Genomic DNA, 17,119 nt, shown 5'->3' on the forward strand with positions numbered 1-17,119 from the left:
CAAATATTAAATGAAGTAAAATGAAGCATTTTTATTGGTTGGAACTTCTTTTTTTTTCTTCTTACAAAAAAATTCTTCTCATTTGAACCCTCCACTATATATATATATATATATATATATATAGGTAAAGGATCCTGTAAAAAGTGGCTAAAGTGTAAGAAGTGTAAGAAATAATCTGGTGTTGACATGTGTCCATCGATTATATTAATGAATAAGGGTAATAATGTAATTTACTCCTAATAGTAGTTAAAGTCAATTAAAGGAAATTAGATCATGTGTTAACTATTTTAGGAGAAATTTTAGGAAACATATTATTTCTTACGATTCTTTCTCCCTCATCCCCACCAAAACCATAGCCCCCAAGATGAAACAATCTGCCTCTCTCTAGACTCCGGTCACCGAAGTAAAGTCCGACGACCTTCTCCGGCCGTATTTCCGGCAAGCCGACACCCACAAAAGCCCCTCCCTTCTCTCCGGTGAAACACCTTCTCACCACCATGACACACCGTAACACCCTTTCTGTTCTTATCTTTTCGACACAACCCCACAACATCTTTCGCAAAAACCTTATACAATGTTTATTGGATTCCAGATAAAACACCATGACTTGAATCATAGATGTTTAAAACACCACGCCATGAACAATGTCTCTAGATAAAACACCATGACTTGAATCATAGCCATGGTGTTTTAAAATCTGGGAATGTTTTATATTGATAAAACACCATGACTTGAATCATAGATGTTTAAAACACCACGCCATGAACAATGTCTCCAGATAAAACACCATGACTTGAATCATAGTCATGGTGTTTTAAAATCTGGGAATGTTTTGTATTGATAAAACACCACGCCATGAACAATGTCTCCAGATAAAACACTATGACTTGAATCATAGATGTTTAAAACACCACACCATGAACAATGTCTCCAGATAAAACACCATGACTTGAATCATAGTCATGGTGTTTTAAAATCTGGGAATGTTTTGTATTGATAAAACACCATGACTTGAATCATAGATGTTTAAAACACCACGCCATGAACAATGTATCCAGATAAAACACCATGACTTGAATCATAGATGTTTAAAACACCACGCCATGAACAATGTCTCCAGATAAAACACCATGACTTGAATCATAGTCAATTTTATCCAGTTGTTTTAAAACACCACGCCATGAATCTGATTACAGTTCTCTTTATGATAATGTATGACGAATATGCAACCAAAGACCTCCTACAATTAAGGTGAATCATTAATTCCGATATTTAAGGAAAAAGGAGTGAATGTAGGAGTTTTTGGTCGTGTATGATATGGTTACCATATTTCAAACATTGAAAAAGACACTATTGCCCTTCAATTTTACATAAGGTCCCTCTAATTAAAACACAATTTACATTTTTATACCCTATTGATCTCAACCATTAGATCAAATATCCAATGGTTTAAAACACTTCTTACCCTTCTTACATTTTAGACACTTTTTACCATATCCCTACCCTATATATATATATATATATATATATATATATATATATATATATATATATATATGATAGGGTTCATTTGAGAACCACTCTTATTGCGAGAGCCACGAGAACCAATGCGGACTCAACAAAATAAACCCACCCACCACCACCCAAAATCTAAACATCCACCCCGCCCCCACCACAACCCAAAAACCTAAACACCCCCCCCCCCCAACCACCACCACACCCAAAAACCTAAAAAACCTGGTGGCCAATATTATTTGACGTTGTATATTCTTTTTTTGATGTTGTATTTTAATTACAATGAAGGTTGTGTTAAAAAAATGGTATTGATTGGTTTTTTCATTTGTTTTCACGATTTTTGCAATATTTAGCATTCTTTAGATAACCCTCTCCTATGTTTTTTAAATTGTTATCTTTGGTTTTTTTTTATATAATAAACAATCTATACATCATGGCAATATTTAAAACACAATGTTTACATAGGCTCTCACACTATTTAGAAAACATGTTATTTATAAACTAATCATACCCTATATATACACACATTACAAAAAGTTTAGTTACATACCCAATTGGACAACAATGTCCATGCACAATCTCAAACCCGTCGAATATATAGGTATTGAATATGGAGTCTACCCATTAGTTTACTTTTCTATGTTTTATATAATAGATTATAAGAAATTATTATATATATCAATTACCATCGATAGTTTGCGCCAGCTCTCTTTTTGACTTTTACCTTTCTGCCACTAAAGTCTGTTTTCTTTCATTTTTCACCCCTCAGCACATCTACGGAAGAGAGATCGAGTGGGGGAAACTGGAGAAAGAAGAGAGAGAGTAGTAAGAAAGTGGAATAGAAACAGATCTAGACCCGGCAAGTCTCCGGCCACCGACCTAACACTCTGACATCATACACCTTTGGCTTCTTTATACGACCTTTAGTCACTCAGGTGGTTCGAGAGAGAGAATCTGGACAGAGGAAGTGAGAGAGGTGGTGGGCACGATGGCGGAGCCTGGTCGGTGTGGCAAGGTGGATTGACTTTCCGACGAAGTCGGCTAGGGTTCCGGCGAGATTCCGGTAACCCAAATCAGGTTTGCATGTCTCAGTCCAAGATGATTAATTTTTTCAATCGATTATTCAGTATTATTAGCACGCCTTAGTTGTAGTTACCATAAAAGTAAGTATCATCAGCTTTCTTGCTATAATTGATTATATCAAAAGCATTTATAATCGGTCAAGATGAGTTCAGTGTGAAAACTACATATAACAAAGAATTGTGATTGGTAAAAAAGATGTTTTGTTTTCTTATTTTTTTTTTGTTGATACAAAAAAAAAAAAATTGAGTATTTCGGTGCTAAGTATCCCTTTTTTTATATGCATAGTAAAGAATTGTGATTCCTATGTGGTAGATTGTTGTTTTTTGTGACATATGCGTTACTTTCCTATGCTAATTAATTACCTATAAGACTTGATTTCCAGGTTACTTTAGAGTTCATATAAGAGACATTCATTAGACGTGTTGAGCATTCCTTTGATTTGCGTAAGAATCCTCAACCAAAACCCATCTACATCTAAACTTGCATGATATTTTTGAGATTTTCAGAATGTGATGAGGTTGAGATGATGAAATAAGCAGCTTGCAAAAGATTCAATAGATTTTGGAGGATTGACCGTAGGCTGATCACAACGAATTGTGGTTAAGCTTATTGATCTTAGAATCTCTAAAATATGGTTTCTTAGTTGAAAAATAGTGCTGATTGGATTTCGCCAGATCTATTTGTTTGTTATCTATATGGGTCATATGACCCAAAAGAAACAAGAAAGCTTTAAGAATAATAGGAAAATAGTTATGAGTTTATACTAAAAGAAAGTGGCCATTAGGTGTTACAAAATTCAGTGATTATGATGTGAGTAATTAGATTGTTTAATCACTATGTTTGGCTGCAAACAAATTTAGTGTTTACAAAGGAGCCAAAAAATGAACTGATATATGTATAGACTATGGCAATTTATATAATTATTTGCCTATAGACAAAATAATCTTTTGTTGGGTATCAAATTGCATCCTAACTGGACTACAAAGGTTTGCCATCGATTCTAACTAAGGTGAAACGTACTACTATGAAGACAATTGCAATTGCTACTTTTGCTTTAAAATTACTCAATGTGTTTATTTTTGGCGAGAACAATGGAACCAAAGGCTTCAAGATGTAAATTACTCAATTTGTAATAAAAAAACCCCTTAACTGGTTAGTGTCTAAAAATTGACTTGGCTGTTTTTATTTTAAACAGGCTCCACAGGTAGAAGATTGAAAACATACAACCAAAGCGAGTAGCCGATTTTCCCAGTGCTAAAAGGTTGCTACAAAGGTGAAAATTTGGACCTGTTCAATGTTCATCCACTATTTTACTTTGCCTTAACAGGATGTTTATCCTTGATTTTACTTTGCCTCTAACAGATCAAACGACAAACAACCCTTTTTGTGCTACATAACTTATCGCTATGTTAAATATCATCACAGAAAGCATGTTATTGGAAACTTAATTTGTCGCTTATCGTTAATTGGTTATGTTTATGTAAATTCGTTTTTTTATACTCAATTGGTTACGTTGTTTTAGCAAATTATTACAGAGGTAAAAAACCCGCCGTGAAACGCGGGGTTCCTTTACTTGTATATATCAAATTACAACGTTCGTTTGCGCTAGGATGCTCTTTGATGTTAACACATTGACCACCGAGCTTTTTGCTTCTTACCCATTCACCACTAATGTTTGAGGTTTCTTTCTTGAAGCATCTCCTACCTTTTCAAACCCCTTTGGCCATTTGTCTTTCTTTTTTTCTTGCACATTCACCTGGTGAAATAGAGAGAGATCTGAAACAAATTTACAAACACCCAACTTCATCCTAAGTTGGTTTTAAAGCTTTCCACAAGACGGGAAAAGGGTGTAGAAATAGAGGGCTGGTGATCCGAAACAAATCCGTAAGGGCTGTATTATCGTCTCTTTTTGGCTAGATATTAGACAAATAACTCTTTTTTTTCCTGTGTGTTAAACCAGGTTAACCCGTTAACTTTCTTTTGTCTCGACTAAGTTAACCACGAAAAAGAAAATAAAGTATAAAGATATAGAAACTAACTGATTAAGCATACATCGCCCGCCGCAACGCGGCGAGATACGTCCTAGTTACAAATATAAAGCCAAAAATTAGTTCGGCCTCCCTGGCGCTATGGGCCTACCCTCCCTCTCGATCGAGTTTGGACTTTTGGTCCATTCACTATGGGCCTAATTAGTTATATGGATTTCGGTTTCCTTTGCAAAAAAAAGTCATGGGGTTTGGCTGATTCAATACACGGGCTTGGGTTTTTTTTCTTTGATAATATAAACCGAAAATGGTTTTGGTTGCAAGCGAGATTTATATTTTGTTGACGAAATTTGTGTGACCGAAATCTAGAATATCATTTTGAGTGCGTGTTTAGAGACTCAGAATGTTCGATTAGAAAATAATAAATTCTTAGAAAATGAGCTTTAACAACTTGTTTTAATCACTCAATTTACATATATGATTTTTTTCAAAAGAAATACATAGTCTATATATGCAAATTATTAGTGAAGTTCAAGCAGTTTTTTGATTTAATATTCCATTTTTATTGTAGGTAGTGAGGCTACCACCACTTAATCCAAGGTATCGTTTGCTATATAAGAGTGAGAGGTGAAATGTACTATTGTGAGGGAATGAAGAAAAATGTTTTTGGTTGGTCGATGGAAAGGTTAGTAGTAATGACTATGTGTTTTTTATTTTCCGATATGTGCATCCGTGATGTGGTTGGGATTTTTTTGTTCTTTGATGGAAATTTGATGTTAATCTGGTTTGTTTTAATGTTTTTGTGATTTTGGCTTTGTGTTGGTGCACTACGTCTGTCGACTACGTCTTACATCGAGTCTTAGTGTTGTATAGATTAGACATGGCACGAAAACCAAGAAATGTGTGTTAGAGTTAGTTTCGCTTATGTGTCAGTCTAATAGGTTCGCTTATGTGTCAGTCTAATAGGTTCGCTTATGAGAACATGATAGGTCCGCTTATTAGTCATTGATGTAGGTTCGCTTATACGGACATGACCGTATAAGTGAAACCTGTTGATCTATAAATAGGTCATTCAAGCGAACCTAAGTGTGTGTGTTGAAGGTGTATTCTTCCGGTTAGCCACGAAGTGCTGCCGAAGTGCTGTCAGAGTTTGTAAACGTTATCAAGATCAATAAAACAACAATTTAAAGTGAATCCGACTGAAATAGCACCAAATCATTTGTTTCCGCCTCTTGATTTGGATAGGAATTCTTCTGATCGACTCAAACAGGGCCGAACGCGATCCTACAAGTGGTATCAGAGCTCAGGAGGAGGAGTTCTTGCCATTTCAGCTGCATTTCATCTGTTTTTCTACACTTTCTTCAATTTTTCTAAAATTTTTACGGTAAAACTAGCTCAATTTCACACACTGCACTCGGAATCATGTATTAGTAAACCCTTGAAAGTTTCAGATTTAAAATCAACCTAGAAAGTAGAATTTTTGGGGTTTCGCTTATTCGTGCACGTTCAAAAAGTGACATCAGCAGATAGGTCCGCTTGAAGGAACAGGATAGTTTCGCTTTTGTGGACAAAATGTCAGTAGTTTCGCTTCAGTGACAGTCTAGTTTCGCTCCATGGGACAGTTAGTTTCGCTTCAAGGACACTTATTTGTAGTTCCGCTCAAGAGATCCGCTTGAACAGACATCAAGAGATCCGCTTGAACAGACACATATAGTTCCGCTCATAGTGACACTAGAAGGTTCCGCTTATCTGAACAAAGCATAGTTTCGCTCTTGTGACTGTCTAGACTAGTTTCGCTTTTCTGGACAGTTAGTGTTTCGCTTGAGAGAACATTTTGTCTAAGCTTGGAAATTTGTAAACTTGTGAACTTTGGACAATCGAACAATGGATACTGAATTCTATAACGCCTTTGCTAGTCCGATCTCAATTACACAGAATGCTTTGATTGATAATGAAACCGGAACGTCTCAGAAACCGCCTAAACTCATGGATATTGATGATTATAACATGTGGTCTGAACGATTTGGAAACTGGGTCGAGGCTTATCACTTGGATGCGTGGGAACACACTGAAGAACCATATGTTAGACCCATTACAAATGGTGTGCAGCAAACAATTCGAGAAATGAGTACTGAATATAAAAAGAAATATCGAGATGAGAAATTGATGGTGAGTCTGCTTCAGCAAGCGATAAAAGAAGATATCTTGATATTGCTTCAACATGATGGAACTGCTTATTCAATTTGGACAGAATTGGAAGCAAAATTTGTTGGAAGTGATGATATGCTCAAAAATAAGATGTCTCTCATGAAGAAAGAATTCGATTTATTCCGTGGTTTGAAAACTGAAAACACCAAGCAGATAAGTGATAGATATTGTAACTTGGTGAGAAATATGACAAAACTTGGAATTAAGAAAGATACTGATGAATTGATTGAAAAACTTGCAGATGCGCTACCACATGAAACATGGGGAACGTTTCTAATGATGCTAAGATCCAACAGAAAAGATTACAAGAATATGACACTGGGAGATTTCATTAAACACCTAGAAGCTCAAGAGATGGAGCAAAGGAAGATAGCCAGGATGAAGAATTACGATGGAGAACAAAACATCAGCTTATACTACAAGAGTGGTGTTCCTGGAACGACAAGTCATTCTCCGAAAATCGAAACTGCTTTCAGTGTGAAAGATTCTTCTGAAAAGAAGTCATCCCAGGGATCAAGCAGCACAAGATTTTCATCATTCGATCCAAACATTTCTGTAACAAAAAATGGAAGAAAACTTCAGTGCAATATTGTTCTTAGTATTGAAAATGATCAAGATTACACTGAAGAGGTTGCTAAAAATAAAATGTCTTTGTTGGGAATGGTTCTTGAGTCTTATAGTAGTTTTGTGGCCGGAAAGATCGGTAATCCAATGCTCACGATAGAGGATTACGATCAAATTGATGCGGAGGAGATGGAATTAATGGACATAAAATGGTGCATGGCTAGTGTGATGAGACGGGCTGAGAAGTTTAAACAAATTACGGGAAGAGATGATTTCCGTGATGCAAATATTTCAACTTTAGGCTTTGATAAATCTAAAGTTACGTGTTTTCGTTGCAGGGAAAAGGAGCATTTCAAGAGGGAGTGCAAAAATCGTGAAGCTACTGGAGCCCAGAATCCTTTTGGAAACAACGACTATCACAAAAAGGCGATTTATCATCAAGTCACACCACCAGCACAGCATCAGGCACAAACTGCTCACGGAAGAGATGTGATTGACGGGTCAAAAAGAGCATGTCTAAGCAAATATGAAAATTTTTCATGGGATAAATATATTCCAACAAACAGCAAAGTGTGTTTGGCAGAACAAGATGATGAAAAGTTGGCTGAAGGTTTTTGTTGGGACGATTTTTGCCCAGATCAAGATCTCATGGCCAAAGAGATGTGCAAAAACACTTCAAATGCTCATACTTTCATTGCTAATGCTTATGATTTGAAATGTGCAGAAAGAAGCAGAAAAGTCATAGAAGCTGCTGAAGCAAGACGGAGAAAGCTTGAAGAAGAGGAAGAAGAGGAAGAGAGATTAAAAGCTGAAGCTGAAGCTGGGAAAAAGAGAAGAGCTGAATTTTTACGATCAAACAGAACAGTCAAAGAGGTTCCTGAATTTGAAGTAAAAGTTGATGCTGAACCAGTCAAAGTTCCCGAAAAATGCATGAACTGTGATTCTTTAATCAATCAGAACAATGAGTTGTTGCATAACATAAACAGATTGAAAGAATCATATGATACAATAAACAGAGAAATCAACAAGTATACTGATTCGAGTGGTGAACAAGCTGTGGCAATGAATACGCTGAAGATAGCGTATCTGAGACAGCTTGATGATGCTAATTTTCATATAAAGAAATGTGCTGATCTGGAGTTGGAGTTAGCAACACAAAAGATAGAAACTGAGAAAGTTAAAAAATTATTAGAAAGTTACTTATGTTCTACTTTTATTGTTGACAGGATTTATCCAGTTGTGGAGAATTTGAAGACGTTTGGAGAAGAGAGGACGTCCGAAGAAAAGAAATCTGTGACAAAAGATGAAGAAAAAGTGAAGACTTCTGGTAAGAAATCAAGTGTGGTCTACAATAGATGTCCCCCCCCGGTCGAAAATGGATATTCACCTCGAAATCCAAATTCTGAGAGAGTCGAAAAAGCAATAAACTTAGAATGGGAGTCTGGGCCATCGGATAACTTGCCAGAAAATATTGATGTCACATACACGTCATCCGATACTGATCATGAGTCAAAGTTGATAAAAAGTGTGGTCGATCAGGTGTTAGATAAAGATGACAGTGAGGAGTCCAAACCCGAGTCAAAGTCTGAGTCCGATGCGTCAAAGCCATCAGTCAAAAAGGACAAACGGGTTTATGACAAACAATTTTTGCTATCAAAATCTAATTTGAAGGATGAATCATTCAAAGTGGCATATACTTTGAAAGATTCTGACAAATTATATTCTGATGATACTTTTCCAATAAGAAGTGTCAGACTTGAAATGATTCAAAAGGTTTTCAAAATAACAGAAATTAATATTTCTGAAATAAAAGATTTAAATCTTATCGGAAAACCTAAACAATACACTTCAAGAGATCAACAAAGAATTAACAAGAAAATGGGTTACAATTGTGGTTATAGTTTCCAAAAGAAACCAAACCATAATCGTAATTTCAAAAAGAAAGGATTAGGTTTTGTTCCACCGAAAAATTATAAAAATGAAAAAAATGTATAAACCAAAAACTATGTTTGTTTCATGGAAAACGTCAGAAGCTGAGAAAGAACAATCATTCAGAAAGCAGACAAATCAGGAATTCCTTGCCAAGAAGCAAGAAGAACTGAAGAAGAATGATGTTCCAAAGAAGATTGAAAAGAGAACCTGTTTTCAGTGTAAAACTGTTGGTCATGTTGCGAAGAATTGTCTAAAGACATTCAAGCCAAAACAGGAAGTCTCTGGTAAAATGAAAGAGAAAGTTGTTGAGAAAACTGAACTGTCAACCCGAAAGTTTACAGGCTTTGAAAATTCAACTTTTGAAAAAGGAGAATGTTCAAAGAGTGCTTCAAGAAGGAAAGAACATGTAAAAAAACAAAAATGGGTTGTAAAAGGCTCAGGTAACAATTCTGGTGATGAATCTGATTCCACAAAATCAGAGGAGCCACGTGTTGAGAAAAAGGTTGAAAGAAAAGTTCCGACTATGAACGATGAAAATTTTCCACCTTTGCGTGCTGAAAATTTTATGAAGAAAGTTGGAAAAGTTGAAATTTCAAATCAATTTTATTCTGACAAGAAGAAATTTGATGTTGAAAAAACTTTTAATGGAAATGTGAAACGTATTTTTGGCAAAATGGTCAATGGTAAGGCCAAAGGTGTTAAAGAATTTTATGCTGCCAAAAGAGGGGTTCACAAGTCCGTTAAAAGTAAAGATGAAGAAACAGTTACACCCAAGGAACGTCAGGCTTGGGTGGATATATTTTTCAAAGAATAAAAACCTGACTTGCCGAAGATCCCAAGTTGGTAATTGTGGATCAGGAATCGGCATCATTCTTTATCATGTTTGTATAATATGTTTGAGAAGTTTTTGCAGGACTTGCCGGAACTCCCAGGTTTTTAAGCGAGGAGTAGGAATCGGCACCTTGAGAATTCAACCAACAGATGGTAATTGGTTGAAGAACAGGTTTGAAGATTTGTTTGTGCATATCTGCATATGGTAAATCAAGGACATTAATTTGTACTTGAATTTTTCCTACAAGTGGTTGAAAGATAATATGATGAACCACATCCCCGAACTTGTTATTGACAAACTTACAAGTGGTAAAATCAACAAAACTTATTTTCCGGAAAAACCATTCTGATTAAAACAAACTTGAGTGTTTTGAAATCATTATGGGAAAATAGTTTGTTGTGAGGGGGAGTTCTGATTGTTTTAGTCAAATGGATGGAGAATTGAAGCGATTTGATATCAGTTGTCATATTCTGTACAGTTTGTTTTCAATTTTCTTTAGATGTATTTGAATTTTAGGGGGAGTAAGAATTTTAGAAAATCCAAAAACATCAGAAAATTTGAAAAAGTCAAAAACATGATAAAACTGAAAAATGAGTTTTGGTTGTATAAAAGAGGAAATGATAGTACATTAGTGGACTATCACGACATGCTAAAGAAATGGATAGTCAAAATGTGATAAACAATCTTACTGTGGATGTGTCAGTAGGTTTTTGCACATTTAGTAAACTGTAAAGAGATATAAACCTAAATTTCAAACTTGCTTATTCTGTGGGTTAACAAAACTGCTTGGATATATAGGTAACCCCTGAAATCTTGTTTGAAAGGTCCCTTATTCTGAGATACTAGGTCTTTATACTCAATGATATCTGGGGTATTATCCCGGGACTTCTGCTGTATGGAAATACTGACCTAGTCCCCGGATAATGCTTTCTGCAAAAAGCTTTGAAATATAAGCTCGCCCTCAGCATGCTGATGAAACAATAAAATTGATAGTCGCTGCTGTTGTAATTAAAAGATCCTCTAAAGGGGACACACCGAAAGTCGAAGCCGTCATCTCTCTGCGTATACGGAAGTATCGACCTGAGCTCTCACGGCCCTCGCACATAACCGCCCACAGATATCATTTGTGGTATACTCACCTGTAAGACTGAATATTGGGATCTAGATACAGGAGTATATTCAAGTAGTGGGACACACAGATAAGATTAAGTATCCAAGACACTAATTGCGTATCTCGAAACAGTTGAAATCTGTGTGAAAATTTAAGAGGACAAACATACTAACAATCTAGGTAAATTGTTTAGAGCTTAAAATGTGTTAGGATCTAAGGCAGTCTGTGATTGTGTTTGTTTGCATAAAACGAATAAGTGCAGCGGAAATGAGTAGCAAACTTTGTAAACACAAACAAAGGAAAGTGTAGATTGATAAACAATTGCTTTTCATTGAGTCAAAAGATTTACAAAAAAGCAAAAGATTACAGTGCAGACTTACAATCTAAACTCCCCCTCAGCCTGATACAGCAGAGTTGGTTGCACAAGATGAAACGATGAATTGAGGAGAAAAACTCACTCAAAACGATCAAGTGTAACAGTACAGAGTACTGTCATACTTATAGGCAAACCAAACTACTGATATGCTTCAGCTGACGTCACCATGATAGTGACATCTAACGACCTAACAAACTATAAATACTGTTCTATACAAACTACTGTTATGTAACATCTGATAATCACTAAAGTACAAAACATAAGGAAACTACTGCTACACGTTCCACTGTTGTAGCCTTAGCACAGATGTTGAGTCTTCAGTGCTTTCTTCAAAGTTGATCAGTCTTTGAGAGGGCAGTGCTTGAGTCTTCAGCAGTACTTAGGATACAGCAGTAGATAGAGCAACAGAGTTTGTCTTCAGCAGTTGTTAGATAATCATCAGAGTTTGGTTTATCAGTTGTTGTAGTTGAGCAGCACTTAACATCCGTCAGTTGTTAGATAACCACTGTCAAGGGGAGAGATTAGAGTAAACTGCTGCTTATTAAGTGTCCACTGATGGGATCCGGTTTTGGCTTTACATTATCTGTTCCTCTGTTAGGGTTCAATCCCAATAATCTCCCCCTGGAACAGATAATGCCAAAACCATTCCTTATTCAGGACCTTTATTACTCATCAAGAGTGCCCTAGCTTGTTCCTTAAATTCAGCTTCAAATTCTTTGGCACTCTGGTCATCTACATCCCTGCACAGTGAAAGCTCAAGGAGATCCTGCAAATCTTGAACACTAAGGCCTAGTGCTTCTTTCCTTGATATATGCTTCACCTCACCATTGGATCTGAGCAAAGTCAATACGTGGGTCTTTTGATCAGACTTCCACTTTAGTATTTTTAAATCCAATGGGTTTCTTGGGAGAGATTTATTTGCAGATGAGTTGAGGGATGATGGCCTTGAAAACACATGCAAACTCTCAGACATTCTTTTGAAAGCTTCTTCTATGACTTTGTTTGCTGCAGCTATGTCTTCTGCAGTTTCTTGTCCAGTAAGCTCTTGTTTTTCATTGTCTATCATGCCTGTTGCAGTGTTTGGGGATGCAGGGCTGTTTAATACCTTCACAAAAAGGCTTTGAAGCTTTGATGAGCTATCTTCTTTCAGACCCATTTTCATGATGGTGTCTTTGAAGAACTCTGCTTCTTTTTCCTTGACCTCTTCTTCAGACATCTGTGTACCTTCTTCTTGATTTGAGACAAGAATAGGTTTGTATACTGATTTTAGCATTGTTTTGAGGTTTTCAATTTGATGTTCCATCTTCATCATTTGTTCTCTCTTCTTCCTTTTCTTCAGCCTCTCATAGGCTTCATCAGTTTGCTGCCTAGACCATTTTGATATGGCTTCAGCAGTATCTACTTTAGCATCCACTAACTCCTTCTTCTTTCCTTTATATTCAGCAGTGAGATCAGCAATGAGTCTTTTGTACTTACTCCAGTTTGGAGCAGTTTTCTTCTTTGAAGGATCATTTTTGATTCTTTGGATCCTTTCAGCCTCATGCTTCAAAGCTACTAAAGGCCATTCTTTAAACTGGGATTCTTCAGCAGAATAGAACTTTTCTTTCATGATGAAGGCTAGAAGTTGTTCTCTCAATCTCTTCTTTTGATCAGCCTTTTCTTTGTCTAGCTCTTGTGCATATTCTTCCATCTGCTTAACCTTTGCAAGGTAGAACTTGAGTCTATTAGCAATGCCTTCTTCGCTTAACCTTTCTTTCTCACTGTCAACCTTGGCTTTAACTTTAGCTTGCCTTGCCTTTATCTTGAGATAATCATTTATATCTTCTGGAGCTATATAGCCTATGAGTGAGGAGAATTTTCTTTTTGAGGGATCTGTTTCTGTATAAAACTGCCTCATCTCATTTTTGACGGCTTCAAGCTCCAGTGGATACTTTTCAGCATTTGGATCATGTATCCCTTCATCGGCAGTAATGGGCTTTCTTTTTCTGCTAAAGAACCTTGGTTGAGATATAGGAAAGGATAGAGCAGTGGTGGATGGTTGACAAACAACTGATGAAACAACTGGTGTCTCAACTGCTGCTGTCATTACAACTGCTGATGTGCCAGCAGATGTCTTCTGCTTTTGAGCAGGGGTTATTGTGGCAGTTGTTTGGGAGGTGATCAGTGGTTGACTAGCAGTAGTTGAAACAACTTGTGTTTCAACCACTGTTGCCATTACAACAGATGTTGTAACATCTGTTGTCTTCTGCCTTTTAGCAGGAGGTGATGATGGTTTGGCTGTTTGTGATGGTAGGGGTGGTTTTTGTGTTGTAGACATAGGTGGTGGTGGTAGAACAGTAGTTGTGGTGGTGTGTGATGAAGTGGTGTGCGTTGGAGGTGTGTGTGTTGATGAGATAGCAGCTGTTTGGCTACTGACAGCAGTTTTTGTAACTACTGTTGAATCAGCTGTTGAAGTTTTTGTGGTTTTGGGTTTTTCTGGTTCAAAGTATATCCCATCTTCTATACCTTTCTTTTTCAGCTTGGTTTTCTCCCCCTTTTTGGCATTATCTGCCAGGGGTGTATCCATGAAGAAAATGGTAGATGGACCTTTCTCACTTTGAGCATTCTATTGTATGCTGGCCTTTATAGCCTTGATATCTGCTTGAGTGTCTTTGAACCGAGATTCCACCATGTTGGTCAGCATTTGTACTTGATTTACGTGCTGTTTAGCAGCCATTTGTTGCTGGTGTTCAAGCAATGGTTGGAGGATATTCCAAAGCTCATTTGCAGCAAATGCTTGTGGAGCAGGTGCTTGAGCAGGAGGAGCAGAAGATTGGGCTTTTTGAGCTTCTAACAGCTGCTGCACCATATCTTTTATTTTGGCAACAGAAGATTCTAGATTTTCAACTCTGGCCGTCAATTCGTTGTATCTTGAATCATCACCTGATTTAACAGGATCATCTGAATCCCCACCAGTGGTGGTTGTATCAATGTGTGACTTAGGAGCTGTAGCCCAAAAGTCATCCATTGATGCCCCTTTTTCTTGGTACTGGGGACTTCTTTCTTCGGCACTCGATAATCCTTTGATGTTACCAGCAGTTAAAGATAACTCACTGGTGGTTACCGATGTTGCCATGGAAGAAATTGCCTTCAAGGGAGTCTTAGTTATGTAACAACTGTCCAACTGAAGATCTGTTGATCCATCAGTTGTAGTTGCTGCTCCACTTGAACTACCACCGAGAGTTACTTGTAACTCAGGGGGTGTAACCTCCTCAGCTGTTGCTGGGATAGCAGAGGTAAGTGCATCAGACCCAGTCACTTGTGGAGGTATACTCTCAGTAATGGGTGATAGAGAGGAATTGGTTTTTGTCTGTGCCATATCAACTGCATGCAACAGGGGTATTATTGATTGTGGCAATATTATTGGTGAGGGTATGGGTGTTGAAAGAGACATGTCCTTGGGATCAGGACTGTGGAAGATGGATCCGAGTGGATACAGAGCTTCATAATGTGGTGTCCCTGTGCTTACAACTTGATCCTTTTGTGAGGATGCAAGAGGAGTTTGAGGCTGGGGTTGAGATCTTTCTACCAACTGCTGTGAGGAAGTAGCAGCAGTGGTTTCTGGTGACTTTTGTGCTGTCACTGGCAGTTGCTCTGGGATCTCATCTTCCAGAGTTGCCTTTGTTTTGGGTTTGGTGGGTTTTCTGAATGGTTTTCTTTTGGTCTTTTTGGTGGTGGCAGGTGTGGGTTTCAGAGTAGTGGGTGTGCTACTCTGATCACCTGGAGCAGTGGGCTCAGCAGTGGTTTCTTGAGGGTCAGTGGTAGTTTCTAAAATCTGCTCTGCCTCTTTTGTTTTTAATTTTATTGGTGCCATCATTCTTGAAAAAGTTTCTATTGTTAAACAGTTTATTTTGAATGAGACACCTTGTTTGGGCACTTCTGCCTCTTTCCCGACAATTTTTTGTTCAAAATAGTAACTTAGAAACCTCGGAAAGAGCAGAAATGCCTTATTATCAACGTTCTTTACCAAATCATCAAATATTTCCTGGGAGTAGTTATAGTTTTCACTGTTCAAAATTGCATACCCCAGGCATTGGATTTTTGTTGGTATCTCATTGAAGGACGTTGTTTTATTTGAAACACACATGAGCAGTGTGTGGAATAAAAATCTAGGTGCAGAAGGGAAGTAACCCTTTTGTAGGGTGTCCCTGTTTGGTTGTTCTGCATAGCCCCTATTCATGAAATCCTTTACTAACTCGTCTTTTGTAAAATAGGTTTTTCCATTTAAATCATCGAGTTTAAAGGTTTCAGAGATGGATTTTGGTGAGATTTTTACCTTCTTACCCTGTATCGAGGAGTTGATGGCAGCGATGATATCTCCTTGTTTTTCAAGGGTGGCATTTTTCCAGAACTCTCTCTGGGTGTCAAGGTAAATAGGAGCGTCTGCTGTTATCAAAGTTTTGTACTTTGATGCAGAAAGGATGTCAAGGATGGAGTCGAAGGTGTGGTTATCGGTAGGTTTTGTGAGTATACCTACATAACTGTGTGGAGCTTTGTAGCGGATCTCCGGTGTTTCAGCGGCCATTTGAGTGGCTTCTGCTGTTTTGGAGGAAGATGATGGTTTTGATTTTGTTTTCGATTTTGGTTTCGTCATTTTTGATGAAGAAGATCGAAAAAGATTTTTGGAGTTATGAGAGGGAAACTGTTATGAGAAAAGAACTTTTGGAATTCAATTCGACAGTAAAACCCTGTTTTGGTGTTAGGGCAGAGTTTTATTAAGGAAAAAGGTGAATGCTGATGTGTGTGAGCGGTTATAATGATCTGACGGCTAAAAACTGACCACGTGTCAAACATCTGATGTGATGGTAAATGATGGAAGACAGTTGTTTTAACAACTACTGATGGATCTAGTATCAGTAGTTACAACGGTAATAAAATGAAACAGTGGATGTATCAGTGGATGAAACAATGATTTTAAACATCAGTGTTTTTGAAGAGCAGAGGTTGACACTTTAGCAGTGGACAGACTTTAGAGAGCAGATGTTAAAGCACAACAGCATTTTAGATACAACAGTGGTAGAATAATGAAGATTTTTGTCTCAACAACTGATAGTGCAGCAGTGTTTCAACTCTTGACAAAAATGTTAGCATCTGCTTGTTCAGATGTAGAACTTGATTTTGCTTTGTGAAAGCACAGTATCTTATCTAACATCTGTTTGAGCATTTGAAATGGTATTCTTAACAAAATACATTTTAGATGTAAATTATCAAGATTAAATTGCCAGCAGTTGTTTACAGGAATTTTTGTTCTAGGTTTTGTCAAGTGTCTATTATTTAGACAATGGTTTAGCATCCTAGATGATGAAGACATTTCTACATGAGCTGCTCATTTTGTGTCTAATTACCTGAACTAGAGCATGAGTATCTCAGTAGTCTAAGTCAATTTACAATCAATTTATGATCAGTGAAAACCTTACTTGAGCTCAACCTGACCTTGGTATGTATGTCATTTCATTTTAACCAGATTTAAGGAT

This window comes from Helianthus annuus, chromosome 17, assembly GCF_002127325.2.
Source record: "Helianthus annuus cultivar XRQ/B chromosome 17, HanXRQr2.0-SUNRISE, whole genome shotgun sequence".
Taxonomy (NCBI): domain Eukaryota; kingdom Viridiplantae; phylum Streptophyta; class Magnoliopsida; order Asterales; family Asteraceae; genus Helianthus; species Helianthus annuus.